The following is a 13,060-nucleotide window of genomic DNA, read 5'->3' on the forward strand; positions in this document are numbered from 1 at the left end:
AGATCAGAGACTAGATTTGCTAAATTAGAAGCATTTTGTTCAGAGTTCTCTGTCTGTTGCTGAGTGGATGATGGAAAAGGTTTATTATTGTTAAACTTGTTTCTTCCACCATTATTAAAGCCTTGTTGAGGCTTTTGATCCTTCCATGAGAAATTTGGATGATTTCTCCATGATGAGTTATAGGTGTTTCCATAAGGTTCACCTAAGTAATTCACCTCTGCTATTGCAGGGTTCTCAGGATCATAAGCTTCTTCTTCAGAAGATGCCTCTTGAGTACTGTTGGATGCAGCTTGCATTCCATTCAGACTCTGAGAAATCATATTGACTTGCTGAGTCAATATTTTGTTCTGAGCTAATATGGCATTCCGAGTATAAACCTCAAGAACTCCCTTCTTCATAGGCGTCCCATTGTTCATAGGATTCTTTTCAGAAGTGTACATGAACTGGTTATTTGCAACCATGTCAATGAGTTCTTGAGCTTCTGCAGGCGTTTTCTTTAGGTGAATGGATCCACCTGCAGAAGTATCCAATGACATCTTAGATAACTCAGACAGACCATCATAGAATATATTCAGGATGGTCCATTCTGAAAGCATGTCAGAAGGACACTTTTTGGTCAGTCCTTTGTATCTCTCCCAAGCTTCATAGAGGGATTCACCTTCTTTTTGTCTGAAGGTTTGAACATCCACTCTAAGCTTGCTCAGCTTTTGAGGAGGAAAGAACTTGGCTAGGAAAGCCTTGACCAGCTTATCCCAAGAGTTCAGGCTATCCTTAGGTTGAGAGTCCAACCATATTCTAGCTCTGTCTCTTACAGCAAATGGGAAAAGCATGAGCCTGTAGACTTCAGGATCTACTCCATTAGTCTTAACAGTATCACATATCTGCAAGAATTCAGTTAAGAACTGAAAAGGATCTTCAGATGGAAGTCCATGAAACTTGCAGTTCTGCTGCATCAGAGAAGCTAATTGAGGTTTCAGCTCAAAGTTGTTTGCTCCAATGGCAGGAATGGAGATGCTTCTTCCATGTAAATTGGAATTAGGTGCATTAAAGTCACCAAGCATCCTCCTTGCATGATTATTATTTTTGGCTGCCATCTCCTCTTCCTGTTCGAAAACTTCTGAAAGGTTATCTCTGGATTGTTGTAATTTAGCTTCTCTTAATTTTCTTTTCAGGATCCTTTCAGGTTCTGGATCTGCTTCAACAAGAATGTTCTTGTCCTTGCTCCTGCTCATATGACAAAGAAGAGGGCACAGAAAAAATAATAATAATAGAGTTCCTTTATACCATAGTATAGGGATCCCTTTGTGAGTGGAAGAAAAGAGGGAGATAAAGAATGTAGTGTAATGGAAGAAACACAACTGTGAGGAGGGTAAAGATGTGAGATGAGATGTTAGTAGATGAATAAATAAATAGAATAAGATGGGAGAGGGAGAATTTTTCGAAAATAATTTTTGAAAAAGGGTTAGTGATTTTCGAAAATAGTTTTTTTTGAAAAAGGTTAGTGTTTTTTTTTTTTCGAAAAATTTTAAAATCAAAAATAAAAATAGTTAGTTAATAAAAAAGAAATTTTTGAAAAAGAGGGAAGATATTTTCGAAAATTAGAGAGAGAGAGTTAGTTAGGTAGTTTTGAAAAAGTTAAGAAACACACAAAAAGTTAGTTAGTTAGTTGAAACAAATTTTGAAAAGATAAGAAGTTAGGAGGTTAGAAAAGATATTTTGAAACCAACTTTTTGAAAAAGGTAAGATAAGAAGATATTTTAGAAATTAGTTTTGAAAAAGATTTGATTTTTAAAATCTCAATTAATGACTTGATTCATAAGAAATCACAAGATATGATTCTAGAACTTAAAGTTTGAATCTTTCTTAACAAGCAAGTAACAAACTTCAAATTTTTTGAATCAAAACATTAATTGATTATATTATTTTCAAAAATTTGATATAAAAATAAGAAAAAGATTTTTGAAAAATATTTTTGGAATTTTCGAAAATAACTAAGAATTTTGAAAAAGATTTGATTTTTGAAAAATATTTTGAAAAAGATAAGATTTTCAAATTGAAAATTTGATTTGACTCATAAGAAACAACTTGATTTTAAAAATTTTTGAAAAAGTCAACTCAAATTTTCGAATTTGATGAGAGAAAAAGGGAAAGATAATTTTTTGTTTTTTTTTTTTTTTGATGAAGAGAGGGAAAAACAAGAAAAATGATGCAATGCATGAGAATTTTAGATCAAAACATGTGATGCATGCAAGAATGCTATGAATGTCAAGATGAACACCAAGAACACTTTGAATGTCAAGATGAACATCATAGACACAATTTTGAAAAATTTTTAATGCAAAGAAAACATGCAAGACACCAAACTTAGAATTCTTTAATGCTTACGCACTAAGAATTCAAGAATGCAGATGAAAAACACCATACAACACAAAACAAAAAATCATAAAGATCAAACAAGAAGACTTACCAAGAACAACTTGAAGATCATGAAGAACACTATGAATGCATGAAATTTTCGAAAAATGCAAGATGCACATGCAAATGACACCAAACTTATGACATGACTCATGACTCAAACAAGAAACACAAAAAATGTTTTTGATTTTCTAATTTTTTTGGATTTTTTCGAAAATTATATGAAAAAGAAAAAATAAGGATTCCAAAATTTTTAACATGAATTCCAGGAATCTTGCATTCTTAGTCTAAAGCTTCAGTCCAGGAATTAGACATGGCTCACTAGCCAGCCAAGCTTTCAATGAAAGCTCCGGTCCAAAACACTAGACATGGCCAATGGCCAGCCAAGCTTTAGCATGTAAATCAGACATGACATGCCTGACATACCCTACAGTCGTATAACAGCTGATGGTTGGAAGCCTCAGTCCAAACGAATTTAGACATGGCTTTACAGCCAGCCAGGCTTCACATGCTTCATGAAACACTAGAACTCATTCTTAAAAATTTTGAATGAAATAAAAAAAAAATACATTTTTGAAAACATTTTTTTTTCGAAAACTGATGAGAAAATTTTGAAATATTTTTGAAAAATTTTTGAAAAGAAAACGAAAAGAAAGTTACCCAATCTGAGCAACAAGATGAGCCGCCAGTTGTCCAAACTCAAACAATCCCCGGCAACGGCGCCAAAAACTTGGTACGCGGAATCGTGATTACACTTTAATTATGTAAAGTTCATTGCTCTTTCTTTCTCCAGCAACGGCGCCAAAAACTTGGTATGCGAAATTGCTACTCAGGTTGTGAATTGTTGTTTGAAATTGATTCCCTGGCAATGGCACTAAAAACGGATGCACAGGACCATGGTCTAAACATGTCTTCACAACTTCACATAACTAACCAGCAAGTGCACTGGGTCGTCCAAGTAATACCTTACGTGAGTAAGGGTCGAATCCCACGGAGATTGTCGGTATGAAGCAAGCTATGGTCACCTTGTAAATCTCAGTCAGGCGGATATCAAATGGTTATGAAGTTTTCGAAAATAATATAATAAAATAGGGATAGAAATACTTTTGTAATTCATTGGTGAGAATTTCAGATAAGCGAATGGAGATGCTTTCGTTCCTCTGAACCTCTGCTTTCCTGCTATCTTCATTCAATCAGTCTTACTCCTTTCCATGGCTGGCTTTATGTGATACATCACCACTGTCAATGGCTACTTTCGGTCATCTCTCGAGAAAATGATCCAATGCCCTGTCACGGCACGGCTAATCGTCTGGAGGCATCACCCTTGTCAATGGCTTCATCTTATCCTCTCAGTGAAAATGGTCAACGCACCCTGTCACGGCACGGCTATTCATCTGTCGGTTCTCGATCATGCTGGAATAGGATTTACTATCCTTTTGGGTCTGTCACTAACGCCCTGCAATCACGAGTTTGGAGCTCGTCACAGTCATTCAATCATTGAATCCTACTCGGAATACCACAGACAAGGTTTAGACCTTCCGGATTCTCTTGAATGCCGCCATCATTCTAGCTTACACCACAAAGATTCCGATTAAGAGATCTAAGAGATACTCATTCAGTCAAAGGTAGAACGGAAGTGGTTGTCAGGCACGCATTCATAGGAAATGATGATGATTGTCACGTTCATCACATTCAGAGTGAAGTACGAATGAATATCTTAGAAGCGAAATAAGATGAATTGAATAGAAAACAGTAATACTTTGCATTAATCTTTGAGGAACAGCAGAGCTCCACACCTTAATCTATGGAGTGTAGAAACTCTACCGTGAAAATACATAAGTGAAAGGTCCAGGTATGGCTGAGATGGCCAGCCCCCAAAACGTGATCAATAGATCAAAAGATAATCCAAAGATCCAGGATGGTCGAAAAGACGTCTCATACAATAGTAAAAGGTCCTATTTATAATAAACTAGCTACTAGGGTTTACATGAGTAAGTAATTGATGCATAAATCCACTTCCGGGGCCCACTTGGTGTGTGCTTGGGCTGAACTTGAGTGTTGCACGTGTAGAGGTCCTTCTTGGAGTTGAACGCCAGTTTTTGTGCCAGTTTGGGCTTTCAACTCTGGTTTTGGATCCTTTTCTGGCACTGGACGCCAGATTTGGGCAGAAAGCTGGCGTTGAACGCCAGTTTATGTCGTCTATTCTTGGCCAAAATATGAACTATTATATATTGCTGGAAAGCCCTGGATGTCTACTTTCCAACGCAAGTAGAAGCGCGCCATTTCGAGTTCTGTAGCTCCAGAAAATCCACTTTGAGTGCAGGGAGGTCAGAATCCAACAGCATTAGCAGTCCTTTTTCAACCTCTGAATCTGATTTCTGCTCAAGTCCCTCAATTTCAGCCAGAAAATACCTGAAATCATAGAAAAACACACAAACTCATAGTAAAGTCCAGAAATGTGAATTTAACATAAAAACTAATAAAAACATCCCTAAAAGTAACTAAATCCTACTAAAAACATACTATAAACAATGTCAAAAAGCGTATAAATTATCCGCTCATCACCTTCCACGGTTCATCAGGAGGTACATGGCTAGGGTTCATGTCCGAGGCACTCTGCCATTTCCTTATCGAATTACCCAGATGGCCTACCGAGCTCAGGTGCCTTGGGAGCTTGAGGATGAGAAGCCACCGGCTGCTGACTGCAAAAAGATTATTCCACACGGCAAGCGGTTCAAAACTCTAGGCCACAGACCACCTTCTCTTACTGCCTCTACTGACGTGGCCACATCCTCCGCAGCACCTTCAGCGCCTGCTGCACCTCCCACATCCACAGCACCTTCACCCGCTTCCTAGCCAGTCTACCATCTAGTGCACCGCCTCTTTGAGCGCATTGATCAGATGGAGCGCCACACTCAGCGGCGTATTGAGCAGTCTGAGTGTCGCAAAAAGCGATGTGATGAAGAGAATTTTTGACGGTTTAAAATTTAGCTAATGGAGTCTCGTTGTAAAGTATAGTTTCCAAACCAATCAATAATCCTTTCATGCAAAAATTTAGGTTGTCACATGTACAAACCCCAATAAGAATTAACCGAAGTATTTGAACTCCGGATCATCTCACAAGGAATTGCAATGAAGTGTATGCTTATTGGCTATGAAGGATGTAAGGGGGGGTTTTGGTTGATTAGAGGGGCAATAAAATAAAAAGACAAGAAAAGTAAATTGAGCAAGTAATTAAAGAAAGCAAGTAAAAAAGAGAGACATTCATGGCAAGAATTGAGATCATAGGCTTTCTATCCTAGTCATGCATGATTAATTCGCCTTATTTAGTTAACTCACACATCGGGAGACTGTCAAACAAGACTAATTAATCATGTCACAAATATAAACAAGAATTTATCTCATTACGTCAACTCCAACAAATAGGGAGAAAGTCTAACGAGACTAGCTAATCTCAATCCAAAAGTCCTAACCAACTTACTAATTAAATTAGCAAAAGATTAGCGTCAATGGAAACAATACTAGCTAACAACTCTAGATCACCAACATAAGTTGGGTTTTCATGACTCAACATTACCCAATCACTCTTTCCAAGCCAAGAATGCTCAAAATCTACTCTAACATCCTTCCAAGCATTTTATCAAACACTTGGAAGGCATAAAAGGAAAGCATAATAAATGGCAAAAAATAGTAAAATCTACCAACTATAATTTGCAAGAAAAGTAAATCAATAATTCAAATTAACAATAAAAGAACATCAAACATAAAATTGCATTAAAAGAAATCAAGATCCAACAAGATTCATGAACATAAAAGCAACAAAATAAAAGAAATGACAAGTAAAACTAGAAGAGTAGAGATATAACAACAAGAAATTAAAAGGAGAAACTAAATCAAAGCAAGAATTAAAACTTGGATCCAAGAAGAATTAACTAAAACTACCCTAAAATCTAGAAAGAGGAGAGAACCTCTCTCTCTCTCTAGAATTCTACCCTAAAACATGGTGAAAACTAAACTATGACTACTTTTTTCATTCCCCCTTCAATCCTTGGGTTCAATAGCATCAGAAATGGGTTGGATTGGGCCCAAAATGAGCTGCAAAATCACTGGGGGCGATTTCATAAAAGTGGGCCACGGACAGCATCGGCGCGCGTGCGCAAAGTGCTCGTGCGCGCCACTGAACGTGAAGCAACATATATCGAATTTTATATTATTTCGAAGCCCCGGATGTTAGCTTTCCAACGCAACTTGAACCGCCTCATTTGGACCTCTGTAGCTCAAGTTATAGTCGATTGAGTGACAAGAGGTCAGGCTTGACAGCTTTACGGTTCCTTAATTTCTTCATGAGTTCTCCCACTTTGTATGCTTTTCTCCTCACTTCTTCCATCCAATACTTGCCTTATGAGCATGAAATCACTCAACAAACACATCAAGGCATCAAATGAAATTAAAGTGAATTAAAATCATCAATTTTAGGGCCTAAAAAGCATGTTTTCATATTTAGGCACAAATCAAGGGAGAATTACAAAGCCATGCTAATTCATTGAATAAATGTGAGAAAAGTTGATAAAATACCCCAAAATAAGCACAAGATAAACCACAAAATCAGGGTTTATCAAATCTCCCCACACTTAAACTAAGCATGTCCTCATGCTAATATCAAGAAAGAAGCAAAGGGACATCAACATTTGAGTTGTCACAATTAACAAACCCTAATGAAAATTAACCGAAGTATTAAGACTCCGGGTCGTCTCACGAAGAGTTACAATGAAATGTATGCTTATTGGCTATGAAGGATGTAAGGGGGGTTTTGGTTGATTAGAGGGGCAATAAAATAAAAAGACAAGAAAAGTAAATTGAGCAAGTAATTAAAGAAAGCAAGTAATAAAGAGAGACATTCATGGCAAGAATTGAGATCATAGGCTTTCTATCCTAGTCATGCATGATTAATTCGCCTTATTTAGTTAACTCACACATCGGGAGAATGTCAAACAAGACTAATTAATCATGTCACAAATATAAACAAGAATTTATCTCATTACGTCAACTACAATAAATAGGGAGAAAATCTAACGAGACTAGCTAATCTCAATCCAAAAGTCCTAACCAACTTACTAATTAAACTAGCAAAAGATTAGCGTCAATGGAAACAATATTCCATAAGTCCTAATCAACTCACTAATTAAATTAGCAAAAGATTAGCGTCAATGGAAACAATACTAGCTAACAACTCTAGATCGCCAACATAAGTTGGGTTTTCATGACTCAAGATTGCCCAATCACTCTTTCCAAGCCAAGAATGCTCAAAATCTACTCTAACATCCTTCCAAGCATTTTATCAAACACTTGGAAGGCATAAAAGGAAAGCATAATAAATGGCAAGAAATAGTAAAATCTACCAACTACAATTTGCAAGGAAAGTAAATCAATAATTCAAATTAACAATAAAAGAACATCAAACATAAAATTGCATTAAAAGAAATCAAGATCCAACAAGATTCATGAACATAAAAGCAACAAAATAAAGGAAATGACAAGTAAAACTAGAAGAGTAGATATGTAACAACAAGAAATTAAAAGGAGAAACTAAATCAAAGCAAGAATTAAAACTTGGATCCAAGAAGAATTAACTAAAACTACCCTAAAATCTAGAGAGAGGAGAGAGCCTCTCTCTCTCTAGAATTCTACCCTAAAACATGATGAAAACTAAACTATGACTACTTTTTTCATTCCCCTTCAATCCTTGGGTTCAATAGCATCAGAAATGGGTTGGATTGGGCCCAAAATGAGCTGCAAAATCGCTGGGGGCGATTTCATAAAAGTGGGCCACGGACAGCATCGGCGCGCGCGTGAAAAGTGCGCGTGCGTGCCCCTGAACGCGAACCAACATATATTGAATTTTATATTATTTCGAAGCCTCGGATGTTAGCTTTCCAACGCAACTGGAACCGCCTCATTTGGACCTCTGTAGCTCAAGTTATGGTCGATTGAGTGCGAAGAGGTTAGGCTTGACAGCTTTACGGTTCCTTCATTTCTTCATGAGTTCTCCCACTTTGCATGCTTTTCTCCTCACTTCTTCCATCCAATACTTGCCTTATGAGCATGAAATCACTCAACAAACACTTCAAGGCATCAAATGAAATTAAAGTGAATTAAAATCATCAATTTTAGGGCCTAAAAAGCATGTTTTCATATTTAGGCACAAATCAAGGGAGAATTACAAAACCATGCTATTTCATTGAATAAATGTGAGAAAAGTTGATAAAATCTCCCAAAATAAGCTCAAGATAAACCACAAAATCGGGGTTTATCAAATCTCCCCACACTTAAACCAAGCATGTCCTCATGCTAAGAATAAAGAAGGACAAGAAAAGGGTATGAACATTTATTCAATGCAAGTAAACTATGTAAACTTATCTACATGCATGCAACTAAATGCAAAATGATTCTACCTACTTGGTTAAAAGTAAATCAATCCCCAAGAACATATATGAACAAGTAGGGCTAAGTAGTATGATGACTCATGAATCCTACCAATTCAAACATCAAAATGAAGTACAAGTAGATATGCAAGAAGAAAAGCTCATGAAAGCCGGGAACAAGAGATTGAGCATCGAACCCTCACCAGAAGTGTATCTGCTCTAGTCGCTCTAGTGTATAGGGTCGATCACTCAATTCTCTTCTACTCATGCTTTCCATGATTTGTTTTTCATCTAACAATCAACAATTATTCAATGCATGCATACATTCATCATGAGGACTTATTCATAGGTTGTAATGGGGCTAAGGTAAAGGTAGGGATGCATATGGTCAAGTGAGCTTGCAATTTGGATCTTTGATTAACCTAAGCTCTCACTAAACACATATAACAACCTATACAATTCTAATACAATACCTAGCTACCCATGATTCCCACTTTTTCACATACTCATGCATTCTTTTTAATTCATATTCCATATGCATTGATTTTTATTGAACTTTACTTTGGGGTATTTTTGTCCCCTTTTTATTTTTTTTCTCTTTTTTTCTTTTCCTATATATATATATATATTTTTTTTTCTTTTTGTTTACGTTTTTTTTTCACACATTTTTTTTAAAGTATATACAAACGTATCAATGCATATGGTTTTACATATTTAATGCATAAGCATGTACCCAAGTCCCAAAATTTTCAATCAAAAATATAAAATACACTTTTACCTCAACCAATGTCCCAAGTTTCCCATACCCAAATGGTACACACCCTCACTAGCCTAAGCTAATCAAAGATCCAAATTAAGGATATTTATTGTTTTTCACTTAAGGGTAGTGATGTGCTAATATTAAGAACAAAAGGGATTCAATAGGCTCAAAATTGGCTAACAATAGTTGATAAAAGGTAGGCTATTTGGATAAGTGAGCTAAATGAAATGATGGCCTCAATCATATAAATGCATGTACATATAGAATAATGGACATAAAGAATCAAACAAATCAAAGATTACAATCATAGAAAGAGAACAATGCACACAAGAATGAAAATAAGTGGTTATAAGATGTAACCACACCATAAGGCTCAAAACTCACATGCTTGTGTTCTTAGCTCAAAAACCATGTTCCAAAATAAATTCTTCAAGCAAGTTCAACAAGAAATTTTTTTTTTCAAATTGGTAGGGTGACCTAAAAAAACAATTTTTCTTGGAAAAGAAATCATCACCCTAACCAAGTAGTCCTAACATAAAAAGAAGTGGTAAAATATGTACAATTTCTAACTAGCATGCAACCTATCATGCAATGCAACAACTAACTAACAAGGACAAAAATTAAGAATTGGTGTTGAAAAAGGAAGTTGTTACCCATGGAGATCGGTCGGACGACCTCCCCACACTTAGAAATTTGCACCGTCCTCGGTGCATGCAAAGGAGAGCAAGGTGGACGGGTTGCTACAATTGATGAGCTCCTTCAAAAGGTTGTGCGGATGAACTTGTTTGTTGCCCCATTTGAAGCTTTTCATTTCTTTTCTTCTTGGTGGCCAACCTAAAAGGAGAGAAAAAGAAAGAAAATTATGCCTACAACAAAGATATCAAAGCAAATAGAACATAGGCGGGGGCTAATGCCAAAGAAGAGTAAAGTTCGCACTACATGTTAGCTACGCATGTAAGTGAGAGATCAATATAGGCAAAGGGCATATCAATTAATACTTGATGCAAGAACAAGTTATAGCATGAAGAGCATATTGAGCGTCAAGCTTAATCAATAATTGACACAAACAAGATTAGTGGTAAGCATGAGAGCATTTGGTCCCATCCTAACTCAATGATGATGAAGTATAAAAACAAGGGATCATGAGTCAGGAAGGACTAAAGCACCAATCTTGTGTGTAGAGAAAATATTACAATTAATACCAAACAAGTCACAAAGCACCAAGATTAACCAAGAAATTCTCAACAATTGAGTAAAAGAATCCAACATCATTATTAAAATAAGAAACTTAGAAAAGAAAATAAGAACAAGCTATAAAAAAAATTAAAATGCAATAGGTGATAATAGGCAAATACAATAAAAGAAAATGGAAGAAAATAAATTTTTCTTTTTTTTATTTTTTATAAATTTTTTTTTTAAAAAAATTTTCAAGAGAAGAAGAAGAAGAAAAAAGAAAAAAAGAAAAAAAAAAGTAGAAAGAAAGAAGAAGAAAAGAAGAAAGAAGGAGAAAGGGGAAAGGAGAAAAACAGGGTGCAAATCCGTGCATATGCGCCATGCGTGCTTAGGCACGGATGCAGCAGGTACAATCCGCACGCGTGCGCCATGCGTGCTTGGGCGCGGATGCGACAGGGACAACCGGCGCGTGCGCGCCATGCGTGCTTACGCGCGGATCGCCTGGCACAAAGTAGGCATAAAGTGGGCACAACTCTCTGGTTTTTGTACCAGGAGTGTGATATGCACCACCCGCGCCCGCGCGCACTGCGCGCTTGGGCGCCGATTCCCTTTTTTTTTTTTTAAAGAAGCACAGACACAGAATTTAATACTCTCCTAATCTATAAACATTCTAAAGCAAGCAAAATTCAAATTTAACAACAAATCTTTTTGGTTTTTTTTTTTTTGAAAAATTTTTAAATACACTAAAAACAAAACTTATACTACAAGCAAAATGCAATCTAACTACAACTATTCTAAGCAAAGCATGAATGCAATAAACAACCTACCAACAAAAGCAAAATGCATAAGAGTATATAAAATAAGAAAAACTACCTACAATGGCAACTCCAATCACTTTTTGACCAAATCTAAAAGAGAGTGGAAAAAGTTTACCATGGTGGGGTGTCTCCCACCTAGCACTTTTAGTTTAAGTCCTTAAGTTGGACATTTGGGAGGCTCCTTGTCATGGTGGCTTATGCTTGTATTCATCCTTGATCCTCCAAGAATGCTTGCTCCTCAATTGGTTGTCAGAATTTCCAACCATTTCCACCAAGCTTGGATGAAATTCTTCCCAAGATATGAGCTCCCAAAATTGATCTTCATATATTCCCGGATCCCAAATCTTGTTTTTGCACCCATCTTCAAGTTGATCATCATAGCTCCAATTGGGTAGTTTAGCCTTGGAATTCTCAAAGAAGCCTCCAAACAACTTCCTAGACCCATGAAATTTGGTTCTACACCAACCATTGCCATTCAACTTTGAGCATGCAACCATTATGAACTTAGAGTGATGTGTCCAACCACTACACAACTCTCTCCTACTCTTAACTCCACAAAGAGCTCTAAGTTGCCCATCATTTTCAATCAAACCATATTCAAGTGGGAAAGTAAACATTAGAGATAAGGATTTTACCCACTTGAATGTTATGTTGGATGGTGACTTAGGAAGGGATATCTCTAATGGTCTTGTAAGTTCCATTCCTTTGTGCTCTTCTTTGACTACCTCCATCTCTTTACAACTTTCCTTAACTTCAACCTCTTCCTCTTGGTGGCTTGCTTCCAATTCAATTTCTTCTTTATTGCTCACCAAGGGCATGAGAGGTTGTGCAACTTCTTCTTTGGTCTCCATGTCAAGCCCAATGGGAAGGGATTCAATTGTACATAGGAATTCCTCAATGATTGAATCCATCTCTTGGTCAACCTCTTCAAAGTTTTCCACCATGATATGCCTTGGAGGTTGTACACCCTCCTCAACATCAATATCAAGCTTCTTGGAAGAAGGCTCTATGACTTTACATTCCCATGGACTTTCATGCAAAAATTTGAGTTGTCACAATTAACAAACCCTAATGAAAATTAACCGAAGTATTAAGACTCCGGGTCATCTCACAAAGAGTTACAATGAAATGTATGCTTATTGGCTATGAAGGATGTAAGGGGGGTTTTGGTTGATTAGAGGGGCAATAAAATAAAAAGACAAGAAAAGTAAATTGAGCAAGTAATTAAAGAAAGCAAGTAATAAAGAGAGACATTCATGGCAAGAATTGAGATCATAGGTTTTCTATCCTAGTCATGCATGATTAATTCGCCTTATTTAGTTAACTCACACATCGGGAGAATGTCAAACAAGACTAATTAATCATGTCACAAATATAAACAAGAATTTATCTCATTACGTCAACTCCAATAAATAGGGAGAAAGTCTAACGAGACTAGCTAATCTCAATCCAAAAGTCCTAACCAACTTACT

The 13,060-nt window shown here is 36.5% G+C and overlaps 1 non-coding gene and 1 pseudogene across 1 annotated transcript; one reads left to right on the top strand and one right to left on the bottom strand.

Moving 5' to 3' along the window:
* The first annotated feature begins 590 nt into the window (after window positions 1-590).
* On the top strand, window positions 591-698 carry LOC148571818 (small nucleolar RNA R71). The gene has a single exon (XR_015880463.1). It is a non-coding gene; the product is annotated as a small nucleolar RNA R71 (small nucleolar RNA).
* A 4,490-nt stretch (window positions 699-5,188) lies between these two features.
* Window positions 5,189-13,060, bottom strand: part of LOC148571819 (uncharacterized) — a 106,541-nt pseudogene continuing 98,669 nt past the window's right edge.

Source organism: Arachis ipaensis, chromosome B3, assembly GCF_059453495.1.
Source record: "Arachis ipaensis isolate K30076 ecotype BB chromosome B3, ASM5945349v1, whole genome shotgun sequence".
Classification (NCBI taxonomy): Eukaryota; Viridiplantae; Streptophyta; class Magnoliopsida; order Fabales; family Fabaceae; genus Arachis; species Arachis ipaensis.